Consider the following 6,833-nt stretch of genomic DNA (forward strand, 5'->3'; position numbering starts at 1 on the left):
GTATTCATCTTAGCTCCTACAATCTTCTTTCAAACAACATTAAATTCCTGTAATACACGGTTTATCAGAAGTAAAGCAGAAAAAGACAAGCTGCTGGATGTCCTCCATTGTTGTTACTTTTGTAGTTGTCGCACTACAATGACACACTAGCGGTCTACACCACGCATGCGCCGTGAAAACAGTGGAAACGCTAGCCAGAATTGACTGGACTGTATCGTACCGCTCCTTACCGGACCGTACAGGACCGGACTGCTCAGTAGAAACGGACTGCTCAGTGGAAACGAGGCTGAAAAGTATGTGGAGTTGGATTAAAAACAACTCACCTTTGGTTATTTTTACCTGTGGATTTTCCAATGTGTTTCAAGGAGTCGTCAAACAAGCTCACTCCTGATTGGTGAATGGTTGTCATAGAAACATTGACTCATACCTACTCGGACCAATCGCTGTTTACTGACGTCTGGTTCCAAGATTGGTGGCATCCGTATTGTGAAAAAATGGCAACTACATTGACTTCATTTTGTTGGCTCCAGAAGTGAGTCATTTTCTTTGGATGACATCAGGCTCACTCTGTCCAGTTCTCATGTACAGTCTGACATCCAGACTGTCCAGATCATCACTTTTGTTTCCCAGAGTGAAAACAATTTTAGAAGTTTTCCCCTTTTTTGTTTTTAGTTGCACTTTTACCCAAAGTAACCTGGAAACAGAATGCTCAAGACCCCCCAAATATCTGGGGTTCTTACTTCTAATTAGTACTTTAACATCACAGCTCATCATAATAAACTTCTCTTTTGTGCATTTTTGATGGCTACAGGTGGTTCAGTTCTCATTTTTTTACACTGTGACTCAGCATCGGGGGTGATTTTCCACCTCATCCTCCATCAGTCAGGCCTGCTGTACCTGCAACTCCCTACCTCTAACAAGCCTCCATAATACCTGTATTATTTATGTATTGTTCGACTGTATTTATTCTTCAAACTATGTCCTGTTTGCGTGACTACTAGCAGCAACCAACATGTAACTTTCACCACTACTACACTGACAGATAAGAGGCAGTTTGTTTATTCTTTTGATTCAAAGAGTGTCTGAAAGTTATTAATGTCAGTGAGCAGCTAGAAAACATTTGACTATCATGTGTGTTTTATGACGGTCAATTGTAACTTGACTTGTCTGTATCAGAAATTTGACAAATACTTGTTGCACTATGTGCCATTCATTATGTAGAAAAGTAATCCAGCTTTTTTTTTTTCTTTGTAACAACTTTTAAGATTTGTAACTTATGACATATGAGTATTTTTACTACTTGAAGTGTAAACGGTGTGCTAATTAATGAATGGGCACTTAATACGAAAACAATGTGCTTGTTTGCCATGCTCTATCCAAAGATGTTTTTTTTAAGAATGCACATACAGTATGTATTTATGTATGTATTCATGCATGTATGTGTTTATGCAGCCTGTGAGGCATGGTGCTACGGTTACTAATCCCTGTTGTTTTTCTACTAATGCTGTAAAAATACATTAAGAAACAATAAAATTTGTTGTCAATATTTATTGGTAATGATTTGTTTATTTTATTCATCCTTTTTGGACAAATATAGTCATCTTAAAGTTTAATTGCATCCATTTATGATGAATTTTTTGAGTCATGTTGACAGAGACAGTAAGTATGCGCTACAGTGGAATTCTACGAGTGGAATCTCACGTGTTTCTCACAGGTTATGGGGTCAGGCCAGCAGGTCAGTGTCGGCTGGTTATTGTGCAGACTGTGCTTCCATGTGGATTCATTTAGTGATGCAACATGACTTCAGTTTAGTTCCAGCTCCGAGTCGCAGAAACTCAGCAAACACAATTTAACATGCTCTTTTTTTTTGTCTACGTGGATGTGTTCCTGATTAGAAGCAACACAAACTGTGAAGAATCCAGGATGTATCAAACTGATATCAAATCAGAGATAAGATTTTAAAACTAACTCTGTGTGTCAAGATCCTTAAGCAAAAAAAAACATGTTTACTCCCAACCTGCTTTTACTGGGCTCATTGCACAGAAAAAAATCTTGGACATTAAATGAAAACAGATACTGTTTTCATTCAAGAGCTGCTTTGATTTGCTGCCAGCAGCCGCTTTGTGTCTCAAAAACTAATCTCAGGATATGGACAAGTCCTGAAGCACGACTTCCGTCAAAAGTAGTTCTCTTATAAAAAAAAAGACTTTGTGACTAGATCTTTCCTGATGCTTCAGGCTACAGTCAGATTAAAAAAATAAAGTTTTCTTAAGCTGCTTGTTCTGATCAGAAACCAGACCTCCTCAATGACCTGAATGAAAAACAAAAACCTGCAGCCAGGCTCTCATAAAAGACTATAATGATTCATGTGTGCAATGAAGAGGATTCCTGCCATGTGGAAGATGCATTAAGTGTTCTGTGAATGAAATACGGAGGTAACAAATGAACACTAAAGTCAGTGTTCTGACTATGAACACATAAAGGAAAATAGAATTGCTGTGGGGAAACATTGCCCTCTAGTGTCAGAAACAGAAAACTACTTTAAAAATGGTTAATAACTCAAAAAGCAAAAATACTAAGTCTGGAATAGTTCATACTTTTGTGTGTACTTCTTTTTTATTCCATTAAAAGGGATTGATTTGATTTATTGGTTCATTTCAATCATTAGTTGAAGAAGATACAAAAAAAAAAATCACTCAGTTTATTTAAACTCAGAAAAAAAGGAATTCCATGATTTAAAAAGCAAAAACAAAAACACACGTAAATCACATTTAATTCATTAAATATAGCAATTATTGTACACGTTCTGTTTTCTCCGTTTGACATCCGGTCTCTCTTGCTTTTTTCACATCAGGCTGCACTCTAATTGGCTGATTCAGCTGAAGCATCTTTATTTTTTAATGCATTCCCTTGTGTTGCTTTAAAAGACAATTTATTTATTTAAAATCTAGCTAATTTAAAATCAGGCAGAGATCAATAGAGAATAAACATCCAAAAGATTTAATTCTTTGTGAATCCATTATAGATTTGTATTTACAGTCAAAATGAAACAGGAAGTTGTTTTTGGCCTGATTTGTCCTAAATAGTAATTAAAAAAACACTAATGTTTCCAGGTAACCACCATGTAATACAACGTTTGTGTTTCAAGTGGTATTAAATTGAACATTGATCCATCCCTAAAAAAAAACTACATTTTGTTGTTGTGTTACTGTCAAGAAACAAATATTCAGCTTTGGCTCAATGTTTTATTTAAAAAATGTGGCTAGGGTTTCCGTTTATGACCATTAAAGTGGATTTATATTTATTTGTTTACCTTTTTACTTATTTATTTACTTATTCATTCATTTATTTGACATGTTTATATTTTTTTTCATTCATTTGCTTATTTAATGTTTTATTTATTCATTTACTATTTGTTTTCTCATTTACTAATTAATATTTTGATGTATTTATTTACGTATTTATTTATTTACCTATTCATTCACTCATGGCAGGATTTTTTGCTCACTGTCATTCATAATCCGGTTTATAAATCGCTTAGACTTTTTGTTGAAAATTACAATAACTTGATCTTGTTTGGTTTTATTGTGAAAGACACCAGACCATCAACCTCACATTCAGATTTTCCACATGGAGAATCCACCGTTAACTAACGGACTTGTCTAAGCAGGATTCGTGTCTTGTATGTCGAGGTGTCGTTTCACTGGTTGTTCCTTTGTGTTACAGCCAAACAAAACTTGCTGTTCTGCAGGGAACAGACTTTTCAAAGAAGTTTATTCAGATGGAACTCAGCATCCCACTCTCCTTTTATGTACGAGGTATGCAAACAGATCATAGTTGTTCACCTCTATTAGACAAGCAGCATATTTTCTACCTCCTTGCTGGGATTTATCTAAGTGAATTAATTCATGTTATGAAGACTGTAGTGGGAAACTAAATCCAGGAAATGTTGGCGACTATTATGCCTGTTTAAAAAAAAAGAAAATTAAAGTAAAGTAAAAGTAAAAACAAATCCATTTACATGTTTCTACTACACATACTGTTAACTTACATTTTCAAATATTTACATATACAAATACATACCTGTAAATACTTCAGCCCCAAAAGCATGTTCTGATGGATGGATGGATGAATTTGCACTTAGGGACTGGATGGATGTCAAAAATGATACTTCATATGACCAGCAGGGGGCGCCAGAGCATAAGAAACAGCATGAGTTAACCCTAATGACTTTGACTTCTTGGATTTAACCTACAAGAACAATCCTTTTTATTATTTTACGCTATAATATTTTGAAAACAAGCATTTCATTTCCTTATTTGTTGAGTTGAGTTCTTGCACTTCATCTTGTGTTTTTTCCCTTTACTTGCTCCCATAAAATAAAGTCTTCCATTCTTGCAGTTCTACTTGCACAGATTTTCCCTGCAACGTTTTTTCTTGCAGCAGGAAAATGCTGGAGTACTTTGCACTTCTAGCGATGTAGGACTTGTGGAACTAACTGCCTTCAACAGTATCGGTTTCATCTTTTCATCCACCATGCATCAAAAATGCAGAGAAAGCCACACATGGTTTAGCAGTTGTCTTTGTTGCCAGCTGACCTTTCCAGGGTTGGAGGCGGTGGTACTTTTCCTCATCACAAGGCCTCCCCTTTTTCTGTGTGTGTGTGTGGAATGAACGGTGATTTAGGCAGCCGGCCGCTCTTAAGGAAACCATGTCAGTTTTGACTCTAACTGGCTGAGACTGAATGAGGTCATTTTTATGGATTGTGTTACAGTGTCCATTTTGTAACAGCTGCATGCGATGTGTGGGGGACTGCAGCCCACCTATCCGAGACACACTGGCGGGCGGTGTGCTGTCAGGGACGGGCATGGTCCAACTGGAAGTGGTACGGCGGGAGAGTGGGCGGCTGGTGTCAGACCCCTGGAGCCCGCAAATATGCCAATAGGCCATATCCACATGTGGTGTGCTGAAAAATGGACTTAGCGCTGTTTCAGGCATGAATGTGAGACTCTGGTCTCTGATTGGGGCTCATTGAGACTCATTATAGGATAGCTGCTCAGGCATATTCGCTCTTAAAGGGCCTTTTTAATGCCCTAAAATAGTTTTTTTGTTTTAAAACAAAGCCACAGTTCTCACGGTAAAGTGGCCATAAAAACCTGTTGGTGGTAAATTAGAAAACTCATGCATACAATAGCACTATTGAGGGTTCCATTGTGGAAAAAAATTAACGATAACTAAAACATATTTCCAATTGTAAAACTTTATGCATTTGCGCAGCTGGAAAATGTTGCTCCACGTCAGGTAGTTAGAGCAACAGAGGGAACGGCCAGACGCAGATTTCTCTGCAACTATTGGATGTGTGTGCTGTGGTAAACGGGGGGGGGGGGCTAACAGCTTAACACTAAGCTTTGTGGCTCAACAGGACATATTAAAACCTAGAATGTCTCTTTTGTTTCTCCATCAACTAAAGGTCTGCAGAAAACATCATGTGATGGCACACGAAACAAACCATTACGAGCTCATTCTGGCTCGCTGTGGCTCCGGAAAGCTGAAGAAATAAATAAATAAAAAAGAAGAGGGGGGACATCATGCAATAGTTTGGTGGAAATGTCTGCTATGCAAATAAAAAAGATGTTTGTGGTTATGGGAGGATTTTTGTCAAAGGACCTCAGACATATGATGTCCATTTTTCCAAACTCATTTGTTCTCCAGCCAAGTTCTCTTAAAAAAAAAAAATCTAAATAAAGATTAAAAACACAGCAAACTGACAAAATTACAAGCCTTATTACATTAATGCTATATGTTTTTGATGGCTTTTATTTTGAAAATCCTCAAAACAAGCGATCTCATTATCATCTACTTGAGTTTGTTTATTTGACGACTAACCAAACTCCACAGGGACTATTCCATAATGAGCTCATGCCGACTTTGTCATCGTAGAGCAATTGAAGGTGAAAACACCTGACTGAATATTTTTCACATTCATAGGAAGATCAGAGAGAGTTGTTGTGTCAGTCTGATCCGAGACCATTTGGAAACCATTTAGGTCCTGTTTTGCACTGATCCATAACCCTGCATGGACAGGGTTAACCCGCATCAATCACCACGCCAAAGCTCCTCTGCAGGCACAATCTACTTTCTGACTTAAGGAATAGTTTTTTTTTCCTCCAGAGACATGCAGACTAGACCTTCCTTGAAAAAAAGGGAGATACAATCTCAGGACAAAAGTGAAGCTGGACATTTTTAAAAACCTTTAATGTTGTGATCAATTCCATGAGGGTGGTGGTGGGGGGATGCTCAGCCCACATGAAAGCTGTCCTATCATCCAACTAAGACCTGAACAATGTCCTTCACCCCCTCCAAAAAGAACATCTCCACGTGCTTTGACTACCTGCTTTGAGTACAAACACTGACGGTGCATGTCTGTGTGACTCTTTGATTACATGTGCACACTTCAAACACGTTCAAGCAGACCGAATCTGTCTCTGTTTCTCTGTCTGAGGCGTGCACGGCATAATCACAGACACAATCAGCTCCTAAGCATCACCAAAGAGGCACTTGTAGAATTTTGTTGTATGATGAGGCCTCTCACAGCTAACACTTCAGTCGGCTAGTGGCTATCGGGGTCCACTTGGCATGTTGAAAACTAACAGGCTTGATAGCACTCATGTGCATTTATGATTTTAACATGTTTTACTTTATTTTCCATAAAAGGAAACAAATAAAGAACAATTATAAATGAGGATGGGCTCATTTACATTATTTCTGGAAACATTTCCATTAGCAAACTACTATACAAGTCCTCAAATTGGTCTTTATTTTTTGGATGCTCC

The sequence above is a fragment of the Oryzias melastigma genome, linkage group LG6, assembly GCF_002922805.2.
Source record: "Oryzias melastigma strain HK-1 linkage group LG6, ASM292280v2, whole genome shotgun sequence".
Taxonomy (NCBI): domain Eukaryota; kingdom Metazoa; phylum Chordata; class Actinopteri; order Beloniformes; family Adrianichthyidae; genus Oryzias; species Oryzias melastigma.